The sequence below is a fragment of the Mastacembelus armatus genome, chromosome 10 (assembly GCF_900324485.2).
Source record: "Mastacembelus armatus chromosome 10, fMasArm1.2, whole genome shotgun sequence".
Taxonomy (NCBI): domain Eukaryota; kingdom Metazoa; phylum Chordata; class Actinopteri; order Synbranchiformes; family Mastacembelidae; genus Mastacembelus; species Mastacembelus armatus.
In genome coordinates this window covers 1,460,790-1,484,925 of record NC_046642.1, presented here as the reverse complement: position 1 = coordinate 1,484,925, position 24,136 = coordinate 1,460,790, and the positions used below count along the sequence as shown (strand labels likewise).

Sequence of the window (24,136 nt, the reverse complement as noted above, 5' to 3'; positions counted from 1 at the left end):
GCCAGCTGACCATATGTTTATATCCCAGCAGGTAAAGCTGTCCAGGTCAAAGGTCACCATGTGCAAACAGACTAATATTGAGACAAGGTGGGAGCAGCACAGTGTGGTAAATGTGTGTGTGTGTGTGTGTGTGTGCACCTCCATCCTTTTGCTAGAAACCAATCCCTGTTAGCCGAAACCTCCCCCCTCTATCTCCATCTCTTTCTCTCTGAGGACGATCGAGGGCAAGTCAGCGATCGGCTTCCTTGTCTTCCCTCGTCTCCGCTCAGATTCACCGGCAGCAGGTCAGGGTTGGTTAACCAGCAGCCACCGGTCAGATGCTAACGGAGCGAGGAGGAGGAGGAGTGATGCATCTCGTCTTACAGGAGGTGCAGGAGGAGATACTTCCTCCTCAGCTCCTCTTTCAACAATCACCAAAGGCAGAGAGTCAGAGAGATGGGGAGAGAGAGAGAGAGTCGCTGCAGCTGCACTTTATAGAAACAGATCAACACTGACGCCGTCAATAATAGTTATAGCTGAAATCTTTAAAATGCATTAAGGTCTTACCCACGGTCTGAAAGTGAAATGTGCCAGGCCCTGGTGTCTCTCAGCTATACTACTAATACACTCTACCCTGTGTTGGCAAAGTCCGCTCCATAAATGAGCCCCCGCCTGCCCCCTGGCCAAGGTGAGAAGACGTGTTTTTTGACCTCTCTGCAGCTGAACAACACTCTGTCACTCTGAATATAAACACACACACACACACACACACACACACTCTGCATCCTTATCTCAGTTACCGAACCTTTTGTCAGGTCGTTTCATTTAGCTTCTATCACCTCGTTCAAACAGCCATGACTCAGTAAATCCATCATCTCCAAACATTAGCCACAAGAATAATGCAAAGCTGCCAGGGCTAATGCTAGCTTTGGACTGTTTGTCCCAACCAGGCATCAGTAGTTCACATCATAGGATGGGATGGGGGGGGCAAAGAGCGGGAAGGAGGGGCTTTAAGTTTCCCAGAAGGAAGTGGGAGAGTAAAATAATCAGTCATCGGTGACACTAATGAGATGGTTGCTAAAAAACGTACAGGAAACGTTATGTTTATACAGAATCACTTCCAGGACGTGCTCAGGGTGAGTGGCAGGTGTGCAAAGGTGTGCAAAGGTGTGCAAAGGTGTGCAAAGGTGTGCAGTGACTGGAGTTTGTTTTGCATTTAGTGCAGAAAAAGTATTTGCTGTTGTTTATAAATAGATATAATATATTTCTAGGAAACAGTGTTAGGTAGAAATCAACCTGGGGAAGATGCAGGTCACTGATGACTTTGCACTTTTATTGTATTGTGATAAATTCAAGATACGACACTCATTTACACTTAAACACGCGTCAGCTCATATGTCTGATTACAACCAGTTTTCTTAGCTACATGTAAATCAGGGTTGGCCATGAAAGAGGAAATAAGAAACGATCAGTCCGATGAAGAAACACAGCCAGAGACGCTGCCTGTAATGGCTTCGTTGTCTGTCACCTTTAGTTCATCTGACCCACATTGAAGGTGTGTTTTTCCATTAGGTCATCCAGATAAACTCCACCCATCTGCGAGCTGCCAGCAATGTTACCAAACACTCCTCTGTGTCAACATGTTCCTCTCTGGCCTTTTAAACTTTGATCACTTATGCCTGGTTGGATCATGATTCACCGAGGCCAAAGTCACCGCAGCCCAACATGGAGGCGAGACCTGTGATTGGTCGGCTGCGATGAAGACGTCAGGTGTTTAGCTGCGGTTGGATTTCTGCATTTTCACTCTGTCTGTCTGAGGCCGAACAGTGTATCCTTCCTCTAATACAATAATGTCACAGTGTTTTTGAGAGGTAAAATTCAATTACGACAGTGCTCCATCTGCGCGCGCACACACACACACACACACACACACACACACACACTCTGGTCACAGCCCTGTTGAGTCATAACAGCCTGGGAGAGACGGCTGCTTTGTAGTTTTTGGATATGTGACTGCATTTAATAACACACAGACCCACACACGGCGAGGTCTGGCTGCCTCCTGATTCGCTGACTTGCAGTTTGTCATCCTGTCAGGCTAATGTTTCAGTTGTCAGACGTGAAACTGCTAAAATGACATTTTTGGATTTTTTTTTTAGCTTCCTTAAACTCAGATCTTGTCTGTGTATCTGTCGGTAAAGAGGGTCATCCTGGCTTACACTCTGACCTTTGCTGTTGTCTAAGGGAATTTAGGAAGGAAAGAAGGAAGGAACTAGGAAGATTTGGAAACACGAAAGGATGAGGAAAGTTTGACAAAAGAAAGAAGGACAATCGAAAGAAGAGAAGGACAGACCGGAGTCCAGGAATGAACCAGAGTGAACCGGAAAAGACCAGAAAACGTTTCTTTATTCCCCCCACACACTGTTTGTGTGAATGTGGGATGCTCGTTTTTCCTCCTCTCCCTCACTGTGCAGCCATCAGCAGATTCTCCCAGCATGCCAAGGGAGTCAGCTGAAGGAGCGCTCCAACCAGCAGCTTTTAATGAAGCGGCTTCAACCTCTCGGCTAACGACGGACGGTGAAGAGGGAAGAGACGGAGCGAGCGAGAGAGGGAGGGTAGGCAGCACCACCCCTCCGTCCTGTGGACATACTGATGTGCTGGTTTCTGTAATCAGCCGACTCCTTGTTCCTGACGCCTAATCTCAGCTTCCAAATACATGCTCACACAGCACAAAGCGCACACAGAATGAGCCACGAGCTGCCACTCTCCCTGATCCTTACACTAATCCTACCCATCGCCCTTGGTAGCATAAGTTGAACAGGTTAAGTGTAGTAACGCCTGCAGAAGCAGAGAACAGTGTAACATTCGTTATTTGTGCGTGTTGGGCTGAGATCAGGTTGGATGCAGGTACTGACGCCTGTTACTAAAAACTGGTTGTGTGTGGTCATGTCAACGCAGATTCAGGCCCGTTCCTTTGACGTATTACCATGGAGGGTCTCTTTACTGGGGTCCCAGCAGCTGTGGAAAGTGGGTGTCTGCCATTCACCAAACGTCCTAGGGGTCAAGGGTCACCTCCAAGAATGTGAATTATTTAGAAAACCTAATCATAACTAAGAGGTTAAGTCTTGATCATCCATTAGTTCAGAGCTGGACACAGCTAAAGTGTGAGACTGGATTAGTGTGATTTTGTTATTGATACTTGACTGATCCATTTATATTCAAGCCTCATTTAACTGGGAGCAAGACTGTGTCAGCAGGCCTGAGGTGGGACCATGTGTTTAGCAGAGTATTCAGAGCTCGACAGCAGTTTCACAGAAAACAGAATGTGATGAAGCATCAAACTGGTTTTCTGCAGCCTGAAATCTGACCTGGGATCAGTTCAAAGCTGCTGTCGTTTTCAAGCTCGACTTCCTTTCTACACAGGAAGCTGAGCGGCGGAAAACACACTGTGCGAAAGCTGATCTATCACCCAATACACCTGGAGGGGGGTCACCTTACACACGCCCACGCCCACACACACACACACACACACACACACACACACACGCTGGAGTGCAGATCAATCGAAACCGTAAATTGTCTTTTTCATACCTCAACGATTTTCTGATGATCTCTGGTTTCAGAGAATCTTCGTCAGGACTAAGGAGCTAACGAGACACACACACACACACACACACACACAGTTTCTGCTGTCAGTCATTACTTAGGCTTTTTTCTAATTCAGCAAGAGCCCTCACTTATTTCATTATCTGCTCATCACTGACACACACACTCACACACTTAAAGGCCATGACCTGTGATGAGTCACTGTGAAGCTATGAGCTTCAGCCAGTCCAGTCACATTCCTCTCACTCTCTCATCTCTCCGTGGGAACTGATTCAGAAGCCAGAATCAGCTCCAGGACTGTGTGTCAATATGTTTACATGAACGCAGGATATCAGGTTTCCTCTGAACAGACTCTGTGCTGCTCTGGTGAAGATATCCAGGCTGGCATCGGTGAAAGCAGAAGCTGCTGAAGAGAAATGACCGAGGAAGGAGCCGTGTGAATTTACAGGATCGTGCTCACACTGCACCAGCCTCTCTGTGCCCTGCCTGGAGTATCTCATCCCAAGCATCATCATATTGCAAGGTTCCTAAAACCTTCTGGCTAAAATAAGTACCGCACACAAGTGTGTTTTTATTACCAACACAGGGGTAAATTCCAGGCTCCTCACTGCAGGAAATACACTCAGCTACGACAGCGTTAGCCTGATAATTCATATAGTCTGAAAGGAAATCAGGCTGATATTTAAATTTCTGAATTTGGACATGTGGGAACTTGACAAAGACCCAAACTCGTCGTCTCAAAATCAGTTGAGCATGATGAGAAACAGAAACTTCAATCAAAAACAGCCAACACAGGGACCAGTGCTCCATTTGTTTCACTAATCAAAACAAATGACGTGTTTGACTCATGAAAGACCTGAACAGCCAAGACACAAGACTCAGATTCATCTGCAAGTTTTGTTTGTTAAATCACTTCCTGCTGTGTAGCACAAACCAGCTGTCGAGCCAGTTTGATACTGGTTTTTGAGGCCAGTGCTATAAATGCAGATTCTTTGTGTTCAAACAATTTCAACAGGATTCCTCACATTTGTTGTTAGAGAACATGACTAACATATGAGAAGGAGAGTTACTGACAGATGTGTGATATGATAAAAGGTACGACAATGACGTTTACGACACACTGAGCCTGGTTTAAAGATGTTCTTTGATATTCGGAAATCCAGTCCTCAGGGATCAGTCCTCACTGGATCACAACAGCGTCAATGCTCTAAATGCCCGTTTTTATTTTCCCCAATTCATTTGTCCTGTTGTTGGGCATTAAATCGGACGATAATCAGTTTCCACTCCTCTGTCATGTAACGTGCCTGCCCCTCAGGTGTGATCACATGAATGTGCAAACTTTAAATGTTACACAAAGCTAGTTATGGGTGCGTCGAGCAGAAATGCACTCGCTCAGGTTCACATGATTTTTGAACTGGAATCTTCTACCTGCACTGCAAACGGCATCTCTCAGCCTCCCTGCTGTTTTCATGGTTCGTCCACAGGTGCTTTAAAACCTCCTTTACATCTGAATTCAAACATTTTTTCTGAAGCGTTCAAATGTGTTGAATACAGAGCAGGTGAAGCTCAGTTTGTCTGTCTGAGGATAAAACGCTGCCGGAGGCGGATTTTTCTGAGGAGTTTTAAAAAAAAAAAAAAAAAAAAAAGCTGACAGTGCACCTTGTTTCCATAACAACACAGGATCATTTCAGCTCACCTGTTGCTCTCCTCTGTGTCCTCTTTTTTGTGTTTAAAAAGGTACTAAACAATTGCACGTTTCTGAGAGATACATATCTGTGTTCATTTAACCTCCTCAACTCCGAGTGTCATTTTAAATTTCACTCTAGACTGCTTCAAAGTCTATTCAAATATTTTCTTCTTATAACACCTCCTACATACTCGACACAGAGGGAAGCATCCAAGCCCAGGACTACATGCTTGTTTCGGTCTATCTGGTAGAACTAGACCAGATGTCTTCTGCATTATTTTACATACATTTCCACAAACCCAGACACATTTGGCCTCATTCACAGCAAGTAGCAGGCACCAAGACTACTCTGCTGGTCACTAGTTCACGAATAACTAATTCATATTTAATATTCTATCATATTTAATCACTGACATTAGGAAAATAACCTGAGTATTGGAGCTGGGCCAGATTATTTAGGTTCTTTATTAAGTAAAATGAGTGGGCTAGTTATTCTTAAGTCATTTACACAGCGACCGGACACCAGCCCCGTTTGTGCATAAGCTCCAAAATAATGTCCCCAGAACCACATCTGTTCCTGTTCTCCAGCCCCAGGTCTCCTCTCAAAGGCAACTCCACCTTTTACAACCAAAAAGGCCAAATGAGCAGAAGAGAAACTGAACCAAGGTTACAGAGGAACAAACATGGCGCTGAGGGAAGTGGGAAACTGGGTAAAACCTATTTAATGCTAAAATGCAGTGCTGGAAACAGCTTCCCAGAGTATTAGCAGGAAAATGTACAACTAGTAGTAAATGTACCTGCTCTACACACTGTGAGTAGTTTTTTACTTCGATAAATGTGAAACAGCAGCTGAGGCATGTTTAATGTTGAAACACAGGAAGCACCGTTGGATTATTACCGATATCCGACACCAGTACTGGAAACTCATATAGAGGACAAACATGACAGGGGACATTCCTGTGCAGGGCGAGAAGCAGCAGGAGGGCCCGGCGGCTTGTGAAAGCATTGAAGCCGTAACCATGGGAACCTTTCTCTCATTCCTACGCTCCTGACGGGACGTGAACGCAGCACCGAGACTAAACAAACAACAGACTGATCTCAAGACCAGCTGAACTGGTTCGGTGAAACCAGATCAGAGAGTCAGTGTGTCAGATAACACACACTCTCCTGCTCTCCAGATAAAGAATATGTCCTTCTCCTTTTATTGTTTCAGTCAGTCTTTTTTAAAATATTCATTCCTTTCCACTGAAGCCAGTGTTGCATTAAAATTCACTTTGCAGCGCTAATGGCTATGAGCCCGTGAGGGGTGGGAAGCGACGGGTGAAGTGGGGTGGGCAAGGTGGGAAAAAGAGGGAAAAGGAGAGAGGGAGAGGAGAACAGGACAAGACAACCAGGGATTAAATACATTTGTTTTCTCTCGTAGCAAATTAGTATTGACGGCAGCTACCTCCCCTACTGCACACACACAGCCATGGCGAAAACCCAGCCATGTTGAAAATTAATTACACAAGTGTGTGAGGTGATACTACACACACACACACACTATATATCCACATGCCAGTGTCTGAGAGTGGCAGAGCAGGTTCAGCACAGCTGCTCCCTTATAGGTGAAAGGATGGGTATATATGGCTGTAAATATATATATAGATAGATATATGTGTGTGTGTGTGTGTGTGTGTGTGTGTGTGAGAGAGAGAGACACACTTTGTCTTCTTTTCTCTTGCAGCTTTTTCCTCAGGATCCATCTGTCAACACGATATAAAAGAACATAGTAGATTTCCACTGCCCAACCACCCATCAAGCAAAACATCAAAGGCTGAGTCCACATCCCAGGTCTGAGTGTCCTGATGTTTCTATCAGAACCTGCTGTGTGTGTGTTTGTTGTCAGTCAGGGACATGGACCAGGTGTGGACACCCTGAGCTCCTAAACTGCCACCATGCACAGACTGAACTGAAACGTGAAGAACGGTCAAATCGCTCAGTCTCCTCCAAAGCTGCTGGGTTCCCATATGTTCCTTCCAGCTTGGCTCCATCAGCAGCTTCTCCATAAATGTCCAACCAATGTGAAGCGTCCTGGTCTCTGCACTGCCCCCCCTTCCTCCATGTTGATGTTTCCCACACTGAGTGATGACGACAGGCGATATGTGTTAAAACAACCACATGGATTCTGATCTGGCCGTTCTGACGCCGCTCGCACATCGGATATGAATCGGATCTAGGACCCACATATGGAGGCGGCCCAGATCTGATCTGGGAACTGATCTGGTTTCTTCGAGCGTAAACGTCAGCTGTGATGTGAACTTAGCAGGTTCAGTCAGGCTACCAAATTCTAACAAAATAAAGAGAATAGTCGTGTTGTTGTTAAAAGTGAGAAAAGTGCTTGTATGGCTTTACCTATAACTGAAGATGATTGTTTTGCAATGGAGACCAAACAATGTGTTTCAGCTTTTCAGAGACTTCAAAAAGAAGCTTCCTAAAGGAAAGAAATAGTTGGGCTGTGGCGGTGGAACAAAGGATTAAAGACTTTAAAAACAGGTGTGATTGTAGCTCCGTAATCCTGGAAACACAGGACATATTGTTAGTCCTGATCCTGTGTACTGAAGGAAAGTCGTTCACTGTGCAAAAGCTTTTCTGTAAAAAGCAACGGCAGGAAGTTAAAAGTTTGTGAACTTCTGGTTTGACTTGTTTTTCTTCCTGCAGCACATCTGTCATTTCTCCGTGGATTTTCCGTGCAGGCAAAATAAAAATCTCTGACGAGCTGGATTAGAATAGCACATATTCATCTGTCTGTCCGTCCACGCTCAATTATCACTATCTACAGTAACCACAGTTACTGAGTGTCAAGCCAGTGATTTATCAACAGACTGTTGGATGACTGGGCTTAATGTGTGGCATTGTAAACAATCTAAACTGGATTAAAGTAGCATTAAGATGTCTTCCCAGAAATCCTCTGGTGTCTTTCTCTACCTGTTCTGCATATATATCCAGTCCGGGAGTTTTGGAGAGTCCAAAATCACATCATCGTCTGAAGTTCACTGACTTAAAGATGGGGATGGGGGGTTGGTGAGATGTAGCCAGGCTTTGTGAGGCTCGAGGTAAAAAGCAGGTAGGAGAGACAAAGTCTTATAGTATTATGGACAAAGCTACCTGGGTCCAGTGTGTGGATGAACCAACTTTCATCTGAGCTCTTCTGACAGAGGGGCCTCAGAGACTCACAGGCAGGTTGGTGAGTGTCTGATTTGTCCATCAGAGTCAGCCAGATTTTGTTTTACCCCAAACGGTTTGAGTAGAGTTGGTGGTGGAGGTTCATCAAGGAAACAAAAATGGAGCGAAGCTACAGAACAAGTTACCTCCACAAACCATGGCAGAGAACCGTCAAACCATCCGCATGTAGTTATAACACAGTGGAAATAGACATAACTGAATAAAAGCATCTTTACTCATGATATCAGCAATGCTGTGATGGACTGGGGACCTGTCCAGGGTGGACCCCTGCCTTTCACCCAGAGAGAGCTGGGATAGGCTCCAGCAGATCCCTGGGACCCTGGTTAAGGAATAAGGGGGTACAGATGATGGATGGATGGATGTTTCAGCAATGTTCGTAGTAACATACAGAACCTGTTTTAGTGTCTACATTTTGTGTTTTATGCTTTGTTAGGGAAGAACGGTGCTAAATAAGTTTACTTCATAGAAAGTTCATGTACATGTGGGATAAAAAAATATATATATATAAATATAAATTCTGAATTACAAACAAAGGTTTGGGAATTCAGAGACAAATATGAGTTGTCCTCTGCACTGACCTGTCTTATTTGAGACTCAGATATTTGCTGTGACCTTTGACCTCTCCATCACTGACTGCAGGCTGTTGACTGACTCTGCTGATATTAAACCTCAACACCTGAGCTGATCAAAATCTCTCCATCCAGTGCTCACTTTTCACCCACACAGACAAACTGGGGGGAAGAGGAGGAAGAGACCAGGCCGACACCACCCCTTCCTGCTGGAGGATGAGGATGGAGGCGAGGTGGGGTTAGAGGAGAAGAGGAGATGGATCAGGTTCAGACACGATGTCCGATGGCGAGCGGCTGATTTTATCGACTGCTTGACACACGGCGAGGATCGAACGGCGGCTAAATATATCCACGGGAGGCCAGAACAGGGCGAGCACAGCGTGTGTTTGTGTGTGTGTTCAGGAGCATGAGGCTGCATCCTCATGCCGTGAATCATCATTAGCTTAGTGACGCTAATGCTGCAGCTGTAATTAGCAATGCTAACACTGGGCAGCCATGTGACATGGACATCAGGAACAGGAAAGGACACGTGTGTTGTTTTGGTCATATGAAAGCTCCAAGTCTCCTGATTCTGTCTGTGCAAAACAGTTTGCAACAGCTGCTTTTGATTTCATAGCAGACTAGCACGCAAAACAGAAATGTCACATGTTTCTGTATCATTGTTTTTAGCATCTGGACATGCATCTTCCCTCACAAAGACCCCAAAACACTTTGAACTGTAACCATCAAATGAAAAAAACAGCACCAAGGCTGTAATCCAATAAACATGCTGTCACAGAGAACAAGTCCAAAGTCTTGGCATTAGCAGGCCTCATGTTCTCTTGTGCTAGAGATGCTCCTAAAGAGAACAAGCCTCCATCCTGTATACCACAACAATATTGCCCACATTCACCATATAGTGTCAGAAAAATACAATTCAGAAAGTTCCTCTTGGTTCACACTTGGCTCCATGCAAAGCCTAAAACTACAGGCATTATTGTCTCTATTCTAAGCTCAGAAACATTTCATTTGTACCACATTTGCCCTGAGTAAATCAGACCTTTTGCCCATAAGCAGGATTGGGTCCAGTATCACTCACTCAGTGTTTCTGGTTGTAAAATTTAAATCACTACACTTTAAAAGGGTCCAGGGTTATGACTAGAATCCACAGGTTTGGGCCTCTATAGGTTTGACACATTATTTTCAGGCATGTGCACAAAAATGTGTTTGTCTGTGTGGTAATAAAGAGGAGACGATCCTGAAAGTCTACAGCAAACACTCCAACTGGGCCGAATCAAGCCTTCTGGGGGCCATAAGCAGGATTTGACGACCCCAGTCCTGAAATTTTAACATCCCCAAAAGATGTTCTGACTGACTTAGTTACACTTTGTGTGCTGGGAGGACATTCTGAGATTCGATGGTGTTATTAGGTACCATAAAAATCTGTGTATCTTACTGTGTGACAAAGTGGAGTCTTTTTGGTGTTTCTCAGTTTATTTTTAATATTTTGTTTGGGGGTCCCCCGTCTGGCAGCTCAGGTGTCCCTGTGCAGCTGCTCAGCCATTGTCAGACTGATGTTTCCACAGTGAAGCAGCTAAAATGTCTGTGCTGATACACTTTAGTTCCCACTAAATGAAAGGAAATGTGTGTGTGGAGCTTCTACCTACAGTATTTTGTGCTTAACGTTTTATTTAAGCACTTTAGCAGGTTGTGTTGTAATAATTATAAGGTAATCACAGCAACATGGCATCTGAAGGTTAATTTTCTTCAGTGAACGCTGAGTTTAAAGGCAGGGTGATGATACTTTAATCGGACTAATTAAATCAATCAAAAGGCTCATTTTTCAGTATTTGTCCCAGTTACCTGCAGCCTGTTTAGTCAGTCATGTGACCGTGTTTACCGAGGGTCAAATTTCCTTTTTATGCTGCAGCTTCAGCCAGTAATTACATTCAAACAGTCAAATTTAGCTCTTTAAGTGACTTCACGCAGCTTCGGCTCCAACGTGTTGAGCTCAGTGTTTCCTCATCATTGTTTTTTTTTTTAAATACAGAGCGAGGAAGATGAGGCGGATGAAGAGGAGGCCGTCGTCACCAGCTCTCCTCCTGAGCAGACTGTGGAGAAACAAATGGGTTCGATGACAAAAGGAAACCAGCTGGATTAAAGGAGGGGAGGGTGTAGCCACAGAGGTAGGGGGCAGGAGGAGTAATAACAGGGCTGAGGGTGGTGGTTCAGGTAGAGGAGGGGGGTGTTGGTGTAAAGTCAGCATGTGGTCTGCAAAGGCTGGACTAGCTAATCCTACTGTGTGTGTGTGTGTGTGTGTGTGTGTGTGTGTGTGGAGCCTGATGATGAGGGGAAATGTACTGTTAATAATCCTGAGCCAGTATTATCTGATGTCTTATCCAGACAAATTCATGTCATTTTAAAGTGTTTTGGGCCGAGCAGCATTTTGTTGCTGTGGATCTGACTGTTAAAAAGTGTCACAGCTGTCATCCTGACACCACAAAGTACCAGAGAGATGATGCTTTTTCTTTAGTTCACGCAGTCGACAGCTCTGTTATCTACATCCCAAATGCACATGAGAATTTGTAAATGTATTTTTTCCATTTATTTTACAGACACACTGCACATCATCACTAATTTACTTAATAGTGTTGGTGGGTTTTTTTTTTAAATGTTTGGTACAAAAACATATTTTGGTTTCCAGCTTTTTTCAGCCTTAATATTTGAGCTGTGGACTTTCTACAACCTTAGCCTCACGTCTTTGGGTCACGAACGCTGCTGAGGGTGTTGATTGGATTTGATTGTTGAACAAAGTGTGTTCCTGTCTCTCTGCGGGGCTGATTGTTGTTTTGCCACTTCCTGTCCTCTCCAGCCTCACACATTCTGCTCAGCTCACATGTTCAGATCGTCAGAGCAGCCACAGTCTGGCAGACCGCTCCACATTAGCTCTAATTAGGTGCAAACTCACTGGTAAAACGGGAAGTTTATGACCAAAACGAAGCGTCACATTCGGCTTTAAGCGCCACAGTGTGAACCGGCTCCTCGCTGCAACTCTGACTCTGCCAATGGACTTTATGTTTTGAGTCACGTCTGCTCTCACTGTGACTCACAGGCTCCTCTTCTCTGGCGTGGATGCCATTAAAGATCTGGAGGAAACCGCCCAGCTCGCCATTAGGACGAGGACACCGGGGCGTGCGAGCTTCACTTGCAGGACACACAGGGAGAGAGAGAGCAGAGCAGAGCTGATGTGCTGAGTCAGAAGAGACAGAAACCAGCCGATAGCCTCTGGCTGACTGCTCAGATTGTGCTGCCCTTCTAAATCCCATATATCCACTGCCACAGAGAGCACGGCAACAATCCAAGCCAGTCCACAGTACTCGAAAAGGGTCAGTTCAGGTCTCTGGGGTCCCTCAACAGGATCAGAAACTCAGCTGAATGCTGGATATTTGAGATGCCAGTATCCCCCCATAATTTCTATTTTCACCTGTTGAGCTCAGACTAAGGTATATACTGTCACAGCTGCATGAGTGAGAGCAAGTCTGTGAACTAATCAGACATGCAGGCCATTAGCACAGAGCAGATTTCAACAGGTGGAGCATCAAGTGCAGAGCATGTCCTAAAGACTAGGTCAGTGCCATGCAGCAACAATAACCTCAGTCCTCTGTACACATGGTCCGATGCTCCAATGAAACCTCTCTGAAACTGGCACTAGAAGATGCTGAGAAACAGAAAATAGTGATTCTGCAAAGGCATAAATAGCACACTAACACAACATTTGGACTAAATGCCATTTTAAGTTTAATTATCTGCAGCGTTTAAAAGCATACTTCATTTATGGCCAGAAATCCTGATTTTCCTAGGAAATTAATGACTCAACAATAAAATACACACAAAACAGCCCCAACACAAACAGTGTCGCAATAAAATTAACATGAAACTCAATGATAAGCAGCCGCTCATTCTTTTCCGCATGACTGATCCCATTCATCATCCTTGTCCCAGACTGTGGGTGTGAAAAGCCACATATTGATCTCTTAAACAGAGAAAGTCGAACGTCCAGATGGGGGTTTATAGAAGAGCGCTCAGCAGTTTTCTATGGACAGAGGAGCGAGCTACCACGGAATAATAATTTTTAATCAGAGAAACACAGCCTTCGTCAGTGCATCTTTCAATACTACATATGGATCTGGAATTATGATTCTGACTTTAATCTAAATTGTACAAAATACCTTGAACACCAGCAAACTCACCACTAGAAACTACCACAGTGACCACAAACCAACAAAAAACAAAAAGCCACAACAGAGTCACTAATGAACCTCACTTCGCTGATGACCCCACACAGTGTACCAGCGCCAGCGTCTCACCACTTCACCTCCGACCCTGCCTGTCTGCCGCCCGCTGACCTTTGGCCTCCCCCACAGACAGGAATCCGTCACTGCCTGCCGGCAGCCTAGACGGAGCGTAACCTCTAACCCCGTCACTTTCCACCACCTCATTAAGGCGTGTGTCAGTGGGACGTGAAGGGGAAACCATGTCAGAGGTTAGCGTCTGTTTCTAGATAATGCAACTTCACAAAAAGCCAATATGAAGAACATCAAGAGGTCAGAGGTCACGGCGGCCTGTTGACGTGTGTCCGTGCTCTAAACGCCCCAGAAACTCGTCAACTCTTTGTTAATAAGTCTCTGTGGTTCGATCAGCCTGTAAATGAGAGTGTAAAGACTTACAGGACTGACTCAATTCCTTCCAGACATCATTAGCTTCTTTTCATTTAGATCGTTGTGAAAATCAACTTGCAGAGATGCAAAAAGTTTCTTTTGGGCTTTGCAGTGTTTTTATTTTATTACCACTCATAATTAACATATGGATAAATAATGGCTTTGGTTTTTTTTCTGCAGAAATATTTTAGTCATGTTTGTTGTTAAGTACGTCTGATTAACATTAAATTAAGTAGGAGACACACAGAATAATGAAGAGAGATAAACTACACACAGACACAACCAGCAACAATTAAGCTAATTAATTCATCTGTGGGGTTCAAGTTTCAGTTTCATCAGTTTAAACTGGATAATTAATAAGCAGCTTTCAGGGGGGACCACTGCGGGAACAGACACACACATATATACACACAAAACCTGAGGATCTGGACACCCCACCCCCTCTTCTTGTTTACCTAGTAGGGTTAATTAATGCTGCTTGTTTGGGGAACAGACTAATTGTCAATTCACACCCTCCACCTCCTCCTGCAGCTCCTCGCCAGCTACTGGACGTCGCAGAGATTGACAGGTTGTCAGCTCACCGCCAGTAACAAAACTGCAAAAATCTTTTTTCCTTACTGCTCTGTAGAAAAGGAAACTAAACTTGCTGTCAGTGTTGCTAACAAACATAACTGCAACATTTCCTCAACTGTCCCTGCACCAGCACATACGGCACAATTCGGCCAATGAACACAGCAGCTCTGCACCACAGCACCTTCAGATAATGTCTGCTGCATTTTAAGGAGAGGTGTTCACTAATTCACACACCTCACAGAAAGGTGGGCAGCAATGAAAGAAGTAAATGCTGCAGACTGACTCTCAGAAACACAGCATTTTGATTCCAGTGAGGACTAAACACTCCAAGATATCACCACAGCATGGAGGAAAACTGTAATGTCTCTTTTGGATTTGCACAATGCTGAAGATATTCTGAGAAACTGAAATTTTAAAAAAAAACTTTTAAAGAACCTCGAATATGATTTCTTTTTGGCATAAGACCACATCTAAGAATAATCTTTTACTTATCTTATGGTAAACTACTTTGAAGCTGAGATGCTACTAAGCTGCGGTTTAAAAAGATGTGTCCATGCTTATAAGCCTGGAAACACATGATGTGAATATTCAATCACGAGCTTAGTATGCAGGTGTACTTAAGCATGCTGTTTGGGCTGGCTCAGGCAGTAGAACGACAGAGGTGCAGCTACAAAATATCTATTCTCAACTCAACTTTTTCATTTTAATCATGCCGGATTTTGTTTTCTGGGCTTCTCTCCTGCTGGAGGCGCCTCGAGCCGTAATCCCAGGAATGAAGCGTGAATGAAAGTGAGCATTTGTGTTTTGGTTTTGCCACATGGCTACAGAGTTTGTGGTTTAGTCACCGTCCATCTGTGCATGTACAGTGCATGTGTTGTCCTTGTACAGCATCTTCTGGCCTTAGCTTAATGATAACACGCAACGATAACACAACACTCTAAAACATCAGATCTATCGATGAACACATACAGGTGCGCCTGCACATCAGAGGCTCTTGGTGTTTTGCCCAAAGGCACTTTGGCAGAGATCAGGGTGGTGCTGCTGAATGAAAGAGACTCGTCATGCTGCCGAAGCTGAATGCAGGAGAAAACTGCACCAAAAACCATTCCCTTCCCACAGTCCTCCTGGGCGAGAAAGAGGAAAAAGCAGCAGGATGGAGAGAAAGAGGAAGATGAAAGAGAGGAGAGAGCTGCCTTCACCGCCTCATTACTGTGTGTGTTAGTGTGTGTCCAGTACTCGGCTTGTTACCCAGCATGCTGCAGGGTCAGCGAGGTCAGAGGGTGTGGGTGGTCACTTCCTGTTCATTAGCAGGAGAACGATAAAAAGACCTTCATCAATCACCCGACACCTGGTCGCCACAGGCAACGGTAACTAGGAGATAACTAGAACCACATGCAGCAGCCTATCACCAGGAGCACCACAGGGTCAACCTCTGACCCCAGCAAGGAAGATTTTACTTTCACTGACTTTATCAGTGCAAATACAACAGTGAAGATCACTTCTGAGCCTCAGCGTGTACGTGGTCAAGCTGCTCCTGTAGCAGAGAGGCACCGTGCCAGCGCAGCAGATCTGCATCAGCACCGATACTGACCTTATTAAGTGGATCCAATATCGGCCATGATGTCAGCAGTCCACATAAATGCAGTTTATTGTTGATGTCACAGTAAAATTCAAGGTTTCAGGAATCAGTCACATTTATTCAGTTACAGCAGGACGCTGACTCAGACAGCTTTTAGTGCTCCAGCATCCCAGGACTCAAATGTAACGGATCAGTATCTGCAGATATTTAGATATTTAATCATCAGGTTCTTCACATGCTCAGAGGTTTCTAACATTAAAGTGACACAGTTTCATGTTTTTTCCTGTAGTGCAGTGGTTGCTCTACTACTACTACTACTACTACTACTACTACTACTACAATACTTAAACTCTGATTAACATTTTGTGTTGCTGCTTTTTCGTGCGTGCAGATTAGCAAAGTTTTAATTGTGTTTATGTTTTTCCTTCGAGCACTGTACCGTCAGAACTAAGACCACAGCGTCATTACTCCTGCTCCATACTAAGGACGAGCAACATAAACAAACCAGAGAAACTAGTTTGTATGTAAACGTAACGTCAACAACAAATGATGCACTTCAGAACAGCGGTGGGACATTCAGGGTACCATCCACATCCCAAACCTGCTCCTTTAATGTGACAGAACTGAGCCTGATCCAATACTTGTATTTACCTACAGTAATGATGCATGGGGCCACATTAAGGGGACAGAATAAATAAAAGAGTAAATAGTATTTCAACTTTATTCTCAACATTGGGACTTTATTTTTGACACTTTCCTTTGGGATTCATCAAACAGTCCATATATCTATAGAATCCTTGTGCTTTTCCAGTCTCAGTCCAAACTCACTGCTGTGTCCAAATGATTTTTGTTGCAACACCAGCAGTTAGAAATGAACAGAACACATTAGCATACGGTAAAGAGGGGATCTGATTTAGCTTGTACTTGTTTTGCCCTAAAAAAATGCTCAGATTGGCCTGATACCAATACTCAGGAGCAGCTCAGGAAATCTCTGCAGTATGTCTACTCGTTTTAAGATTTCCCTTCAGTGACTAATTCTTTATCGGACTGATTTGAACTTTGCATTGTCCTTAGATATAAGTGAATTATTCAGGTCTGTGCTTGAAAATAAAGGTTTGCACAGGAAGACAGCAGCAAACTGCAGGCAGGTCATTTATCTGTGACTGCATATCTCTCACACACACACACACACACACACACACACACACAAACACACAGAAAGCTGTTCTGAGCATGCTCAGTGTCACTCCAGCCTGGCGGCTCAAGTGACAACATCAAAGTTTTAATCAGATCTGTGTTCAGACACTCGACACACCAGCTCTGACCTGCTGCTCAGTGTGTGTGTGTGTGTGTAACAAGATAATCGACCAACAACAACAACACACATGGCTGTTACACACTTCCCTGCCCTCTATTAGTCTGTCAATCACATGTTATCTCCTCATCAAAACACACACACACACACACACACCCTCACACACACACACACACACACACACACACACACATCATGGATGGATAAGTGTTTGAGGCCAATCAATATTCAGATTCTCCCCCTGAGGCTCATAAACACGCGTCACTCATCCAGTGTGTTGTTCTTGTGTGTGTGTGTGTGTGTGTGTGTGTGTGTGTGCGTGTGTGTGTGTGTGTGTGTGAGAGAGAGAGTGATGTGTGCTCAGTAACCCAGAAACTCAGGTCCAGACTGTGTGTCCTGGTTTACATGTTAACCCAGTTGTTTCTCCCTGATCAGAGATCAATAGCAGCGGGAGCAGGTTGCTGGTTCAATTCCACATTAACTCCATGTTCACAGCTTCACACTGGGTGTCAGATGTTGTTGGGATGTCATTATGAGATCAGAAAATATTTCTAAAGACACTTCCTTTTCCTGGTTTTACATTTTAAAGGATTACAGCAGTTTGATCCCACTCTGAGCATGAACGTTAGATGTGAAGCTGCAGCCAGTCAGCTTAGCTCACATGCTGGAAACAACAGAATCCACCTCCCAGCACGTCTGAAGCTCACTCATAAACACACGACACCGTTTTTGTTAAACACCTGCAAAAACTGAGCTGTAACCATGATGAGCTGCCAAACAAATAGCAGAATCCGATTTAATAATGCCAAGTATGTTGGACCTACAAGGAATTGGACTCTATTACGTATCTAAGTACATAAGTGTCTAAGTACTTTCACGGTCTACTTCTCAAAATCTATGACTATTTCAGCGACTGCAGCCTGAATTTAGTTTCCGTTTCCTCATTAACTTGAAAATAGCAACAATAATAACAGTAAGTACAAACTCAAACAGAAACATTAAAATGCATTTCAGGTGAAATCCAAGAACATTAAGACCCTGAATTGATTTAAAAATATTGGTTTTATGTTTCTGTTTGATGAGGGAAAACCATAGATCCTTTTACAATTGATATTTTGACTTTAAGAACATGACTATGGAAGCAACGAGTTCTCACAAGGCATTATGGGAAATGTAGGACACCTCAGAGTGAAGTAGATGACATGAATAGCATTTACTGGCAGATATAATATAATGTGTAACATTCTACATGATTTTGATTGTTCTGACAGTAAAACAGGAGTGTGTGTGAGAGTCACTACACACACACACACACACACACACACACACAAGCAGACACACACAGACAGACACACACACACACACTGCCCTACTTTCTGTCATCCACATCAACCAGGACAACACTGACATGAGGCATTTATACCCATCTGACTGGGAGTAAACAAAGACATGATGGCACTGTCACAACAGCAATGTACTCAGATCAGATGTACAATAGATGCACAATAAAATACACAAACTACATCAACGCAACACGCTGTATTCTCCCTTTAACTCCAGTGCAGCACGGCAGCCTACATAAACTGACTGGATATTAGAAATGCTCAGGCCAAATAGAAAGATCAATAAATAAAAATCAATTAGTTGCAGAGATTCCCCCAGGAAACTACCCAGACTGATGAATGCCAATAAATTCAGCAGATGACGGCCTAAACAACAGATACGCTCAGAAAACATTTGGCATTTGCTGAAGGAAAGAGCACCTCTGTTCTTAGTGTGTTCTTTATTGTATTTGTGTTTTTTAATCTTACTGCCTGTTTTTCTATGCTAAATATTATTATTTATTTATTTATCTTACTGCTATTTATTCACTCTACTGCAAAATTATATTTTCTGCCAGTTTTACTTCCCTACCACAACGTCTAACTACTATTTTGACACCTTTGCTGGAAAATTGGCTTCTAGTAGCATCAGGCTAAAACGAAGGGTTGCCATGGCATTCTATGTGGTTGCTATGGTGTTTCTGGCGGTTGCTAGGACATGCGAGTTGGTTTCTATGGGATTTGTAGGACATTGCCATGGTGCTGGTTGCTAGGATTCAATCGAGTGTAGGGCCCTTATAGGAACCAGAAACGATGTTTCTTAAAAGCTTTCATTAGATTTTTAAATATAAATATATTTTTGATAACTAACATTTTCAGTAAATTTAATTTCCACGTACATTTTTTACTTTCTACGGTTCTTTCTCACATTTAAATATGGTGCATCTAAAGATACTGCAAAGGTCCTAAAACTGCTGAATTCCCAGAAACCTAGAGGACTCAGTGTCCTCTCAGCACAAAAACCATAAATTTTCACATCATACCCAAAAAAAAAAACTGCCAACCATAGAGAAGCTAAATTACAGTTGCACCGCTTGGGGAAACACACTTCCAGTCAAACACACACTGTCCTCCCTGCAGGCAAACATCAACATTGTAAATGTGAGTGGCCACCCAGCAGACGAGTGAACTCTGCTGATGAATACCAAGCTCCTGCTGCTGATGTGAACGCCAGGCAAAACACAAACAACAATAAGGTGACACCAGGGAAGCAGGAAGTTCACAGCAGCATGATGTCATGACGGCGAACAGAAGAAACCACCCCTTCCCTCGGGCTCCTTATGTGGACAAATCGATGTCGGTGTTTGCTCCAAGTGCTGCACAGTTTACTCAGAGTCTGACTGATCAATCCTGCAGTTTACTGACCAGATCCAACATTCGTACAGACAGATAGCAGAGGGATTGTTTGAGAAGGCGGATGACGACATAAAGAAAGTAATTAAGAGGACGAGGAACAACTATGAACAGTCATATACCACATTTAGAGGGAAATTCTGCTTATTTATAAAGAATATATTTTTATCACCTGTCATAACAGGTGTGAACAACAACAACAACCTTCAAAAACCAGCATTGCTTTTTTTTTTTTTTACATTCCACAGTTTTCCCAGTCTCTCAGCAGGAAAACTTCTACTCAACAACTTCACACCTCACCGACAACCTGCAGGTCAAAGGTCACAGGCCACAGCACCCAGACAAAAGACGAACAAACATTCCTCAAACCCTGAGAGTGACGACAATGATGGAGGAGAGGATGAGGGAGAAGAGCTGAGTGAGGACTGAGGAGCTCAGTGTCAGTGTGTGAGAGCACTGCCCTGAAACCAGAGCTCATTTAAAGTTAATCAGGCACGCTGCTAACTTCTAACTTATTTAAATCTGCTGTTCTTCTTCCTCCTCACTCAGAGCAGCAGGCAGACTGATGGATGTGACACCCTGATTCAATCCAACCAAAAAAACTTCATACACTAGCAAAACCATGGGACCAACACACTCTAAAACAACCAGCTGGGACTTATTATTAAATTATTATTATTATTATTATTATTAAACAGCAAAGAGACCTTCTTTTTTCAGTGTCAGTACAATCTCAAACACCAAATATCAAAATCTGTGAAGTATTAAAAGCTGCCAGTAAATATTTGCTCAGATTTCTAAGATTCCTTATCTAAGATTCCTTATACGACAATGAGGATGACAACGACCAACATACTCAGTTTGTTGATGATGCCAACCACCAGGTATTCACTGGGTGTGATAAAACCAAGTCCAAAGGTCAAAGGGTCAAACCAAGGTGTCTCACAAAGACCCAAGTTGCAGCTCAGGTGTTACAAGCTGTAAGTGGATGCTGCAGGACGTCAGGCTGCAGATGATTACTGAAGATAATGAGATGATTACAGTCTGTACAACTCACCTCTAATGCAAACACACTGTGTGTGTCTCACACACACACACACACACACACTTGCCTTAGCAGCAGTGCAGGCAGTTAAGTGTTTCTCTGAGGCGTTCAGGGACTTTCTGCCTCTTCCAGCTGTCAGAACCAAAACTGAATGATGGACGATGATTGGCTGTGGCTGCCAAGCATGCACACACACACACACACACAATCACAGACACACACACACAGACACACACACTCACACACAAGCTTTCCTGAAGCTGCTGGTGAAATATTCAGTGCTGTGCTCACTAAAGGCGGCTCATCTGCCTCAAGACATTTACACCTCATTTTGCCAATTTAGTGTGGCATCCCTCCTCCAGCCTGACACACACACACACACAGAGGAAAGTAAAGCTAGTTAAATCCACCCTCAGTGCAATTCTCCTGCACTAAACCCACTCAGTAGTTCTCTAAGGCGGCACTCATACCAAAGCTAATCACTGGACTAAAATACATACACACACACACACATAGTGTGTGAATGATGTGTGAAGCAGCAGGACAGGGAGTTATTTGACTTAAGTACATTCAAATTAGCTGCAAGCAGAGCAGGCCTGGGTAGTGTACTCATTTAGAGGCTGTCTGACCTACGACCCAGCACCTAAACACACAAATAACCGACTGATTTACTCACCTGTACAGGTAAAACACCCGGGCTGGGAGCGGACGTCCTTTTTGGAAAGTGTCCTGGTGAACAGGCTAAAGTGCTGTTAGCCCGCAAACTTTCTCTGCCCACAAATAAAAGTGCTGAACAGAACAAAGAGCAAACTGATGATTGTGCAGTTTTGGAGAAGTGCTCAGTCACAGCTCACCAAGTTGAAATGAGCCCATTTAAAAAGGAAACTGGTGGAATTAAAAGTCCGCCTTCAGGTAAAGGTTTGTTTATAAGAACCCATTTGAATCTTCATCCTGCTCTTTCATTCTTTCATTGGTCAGATTCGAGCACACTGATTCGTCAGCCTGAGCAGGAAGTGCAGCATCAGCCAATGGAGTGAGCGAGAATCTGACCCACAGAAAAGTACAGGCCCATATTAAGTTTTGTCTTTATTAATATCCTGATTTAATAGTTTTATTTGTTTTCAAATAGTTAGGTTGAATAAAAACATAACTGAAAAATGTACAAAACTAAAACCACCATTCAATCCAACAAAAAAGAAAAGTAAAACATGGACATCATGTAACACGATGGATAAACAGTAAATGTCTGTGTAGATTCTCAGTTGTCCAGGGAAGGTTATCTAGAGGTTGAGTCAGTTCTTTAACTGTTGGGGAATCAGAATGAGTCCATCATTAGACCTTAACGACCCTCTTCTGGTCAGACCAGGTGTGAAGTGAAACCAACTCAGGGACGTGGACTAACGGCTCTCACCTGTTTTGCTTAGATCATTTAGTGAACCTGTTGGGCCCAAGGTGGAGTGAAACCAACCTGGGTAATAAATTTGGAGGTTCCTGTCCAGCCTCTCTCAGACTGATGAAGCCACTTGGGTGGGTGGCGAAACGTTTCACCTTTAAAGAACTGAAAGTCCAGTTGCCGTGAATCAACCTCTAGATAAACAGTAAATGCGGCTTTAAAGTTAAGAAGCTAAATAAAACTTAAGTTTCTCTTTATATTGTGCATCTTTTTCTGTTTTTCTTAGTGTGAGAGTGAAAATATACAACACACTGTGGTATGGACCGAGACCTGGCTATGTAAAGCTGTAGGTGTGTAGAAAGCTGCAGACGTCTAATGAAGCATGTGATTTATCTCCTGTCTGAGGTTTTATTTAACCATATTTGATTAAATACAATAAAATGCCAATCTCTATCTCCGTGTCGATTCAAATGTTTCAATTATTTTGTGACCTTTCTGCATAATAAACAAAAAATCAAAATGAACATCTTAAATATTGATTTCCCACTACACATTCACCATCTAACATATGTCCTCACAGGATTTACGGGGTTTCACTGTATTTAATCTTTGATTCAGTAGATGATTCTATTTCTGTCTAGCAAACGTTCTTTAATGCAACGTTTAGCACGGTAAATAATGATTATATTCATCTTATGTTTGCTGACTAATTATTTGATGATTCTTAGGCTACAAATAAATAAAAATAGTCAAACAAATCACCAGAGCGTCCTCGTAGCCTGTTTGGTTTCCCCTCTTATTTCTCTGGGTCGGGGACCTTCAGTGCATCTTTCATCTGTCTCCTTCTCACCTCACGTCTCCTGTTTGTCTCCAAACTGACAGTTATTAAATATAGACCACAATGCACTGCAGAAACACAATATCTTCACTGAAATTGTTGATATCCTAAAATGTCATTTTTATGTTCAACCAACAGTCCAGCTGTCCAGAGGTGTTCGGTTTACAACGATAAAAATGAAAAAGGCAGCAGGTCCCACATTTTAGAAGCTGAAACAACGTACTCTGTGAATCCTTATCAACATAAATGACCCAAGTTAGTGTTGGCTAACACAGGAAACACAAACAGGACTTTGTGGTTTCAGGTGCACAAATGAACACACTGAAGATCATCATCAGCGCACACAGTGGATCAGTCAGACCAAACTACCCAGCAGCCCCTGCAGCAGAACACCGACTCTCCATGTGTTTATTTATCAGTTTGCCAGGATCGCTCCATTGGCTGCTCGGCCACCCGCAACATCACATAACGAGCCGGCGGGCGAACCAACAAACGCCATGATAGAGGACGTGGGAAGGAGGAGGGTGGTTTTACCTGTCACACACACACACACACACACAGACACAAACACATGGTTGTCACAGAAACATGACCTCATGCTGCATGCAAAGCGTAATGCAAACGCCGGTAAAAGGAGATATGTGTGTTTGTGTCCATGTAGACATCCCTGCCTGCCTGAACATGTCCCTGCTCCCCACAGAAAGCTTTCAGCCTGACTGTCACTATTACCACAACACTGCTGACAGCCTGAGTGCTGTTTGAGTCGTTTCCAGTGTGGCTTGCAGGTGTGTCATCAGCCCATTCATCGCTCTGTTGTCGCCTATTGTCTGTGCTTCCCCAGTATTTCTCTCAGTCACTTTGTCTGTGTTCGGTGGAATGACAGCAGGGTGGAGGT

General features: G+C 43.6%; 1 protein-coding gene across 3 annotated transcripts in view; it reads right to left on the bottom strand.

Annotated features, from left to right (window-relative positions):
- The window catches only part of LOC113144881 (protocadherin-1-like), a 162,464-nt gene that overhangs the window by 104,149 nt on the left and 34,179 nt on the right, over positions 1-24,136 (bottom strand). The window lies entirely within an intron of this gene.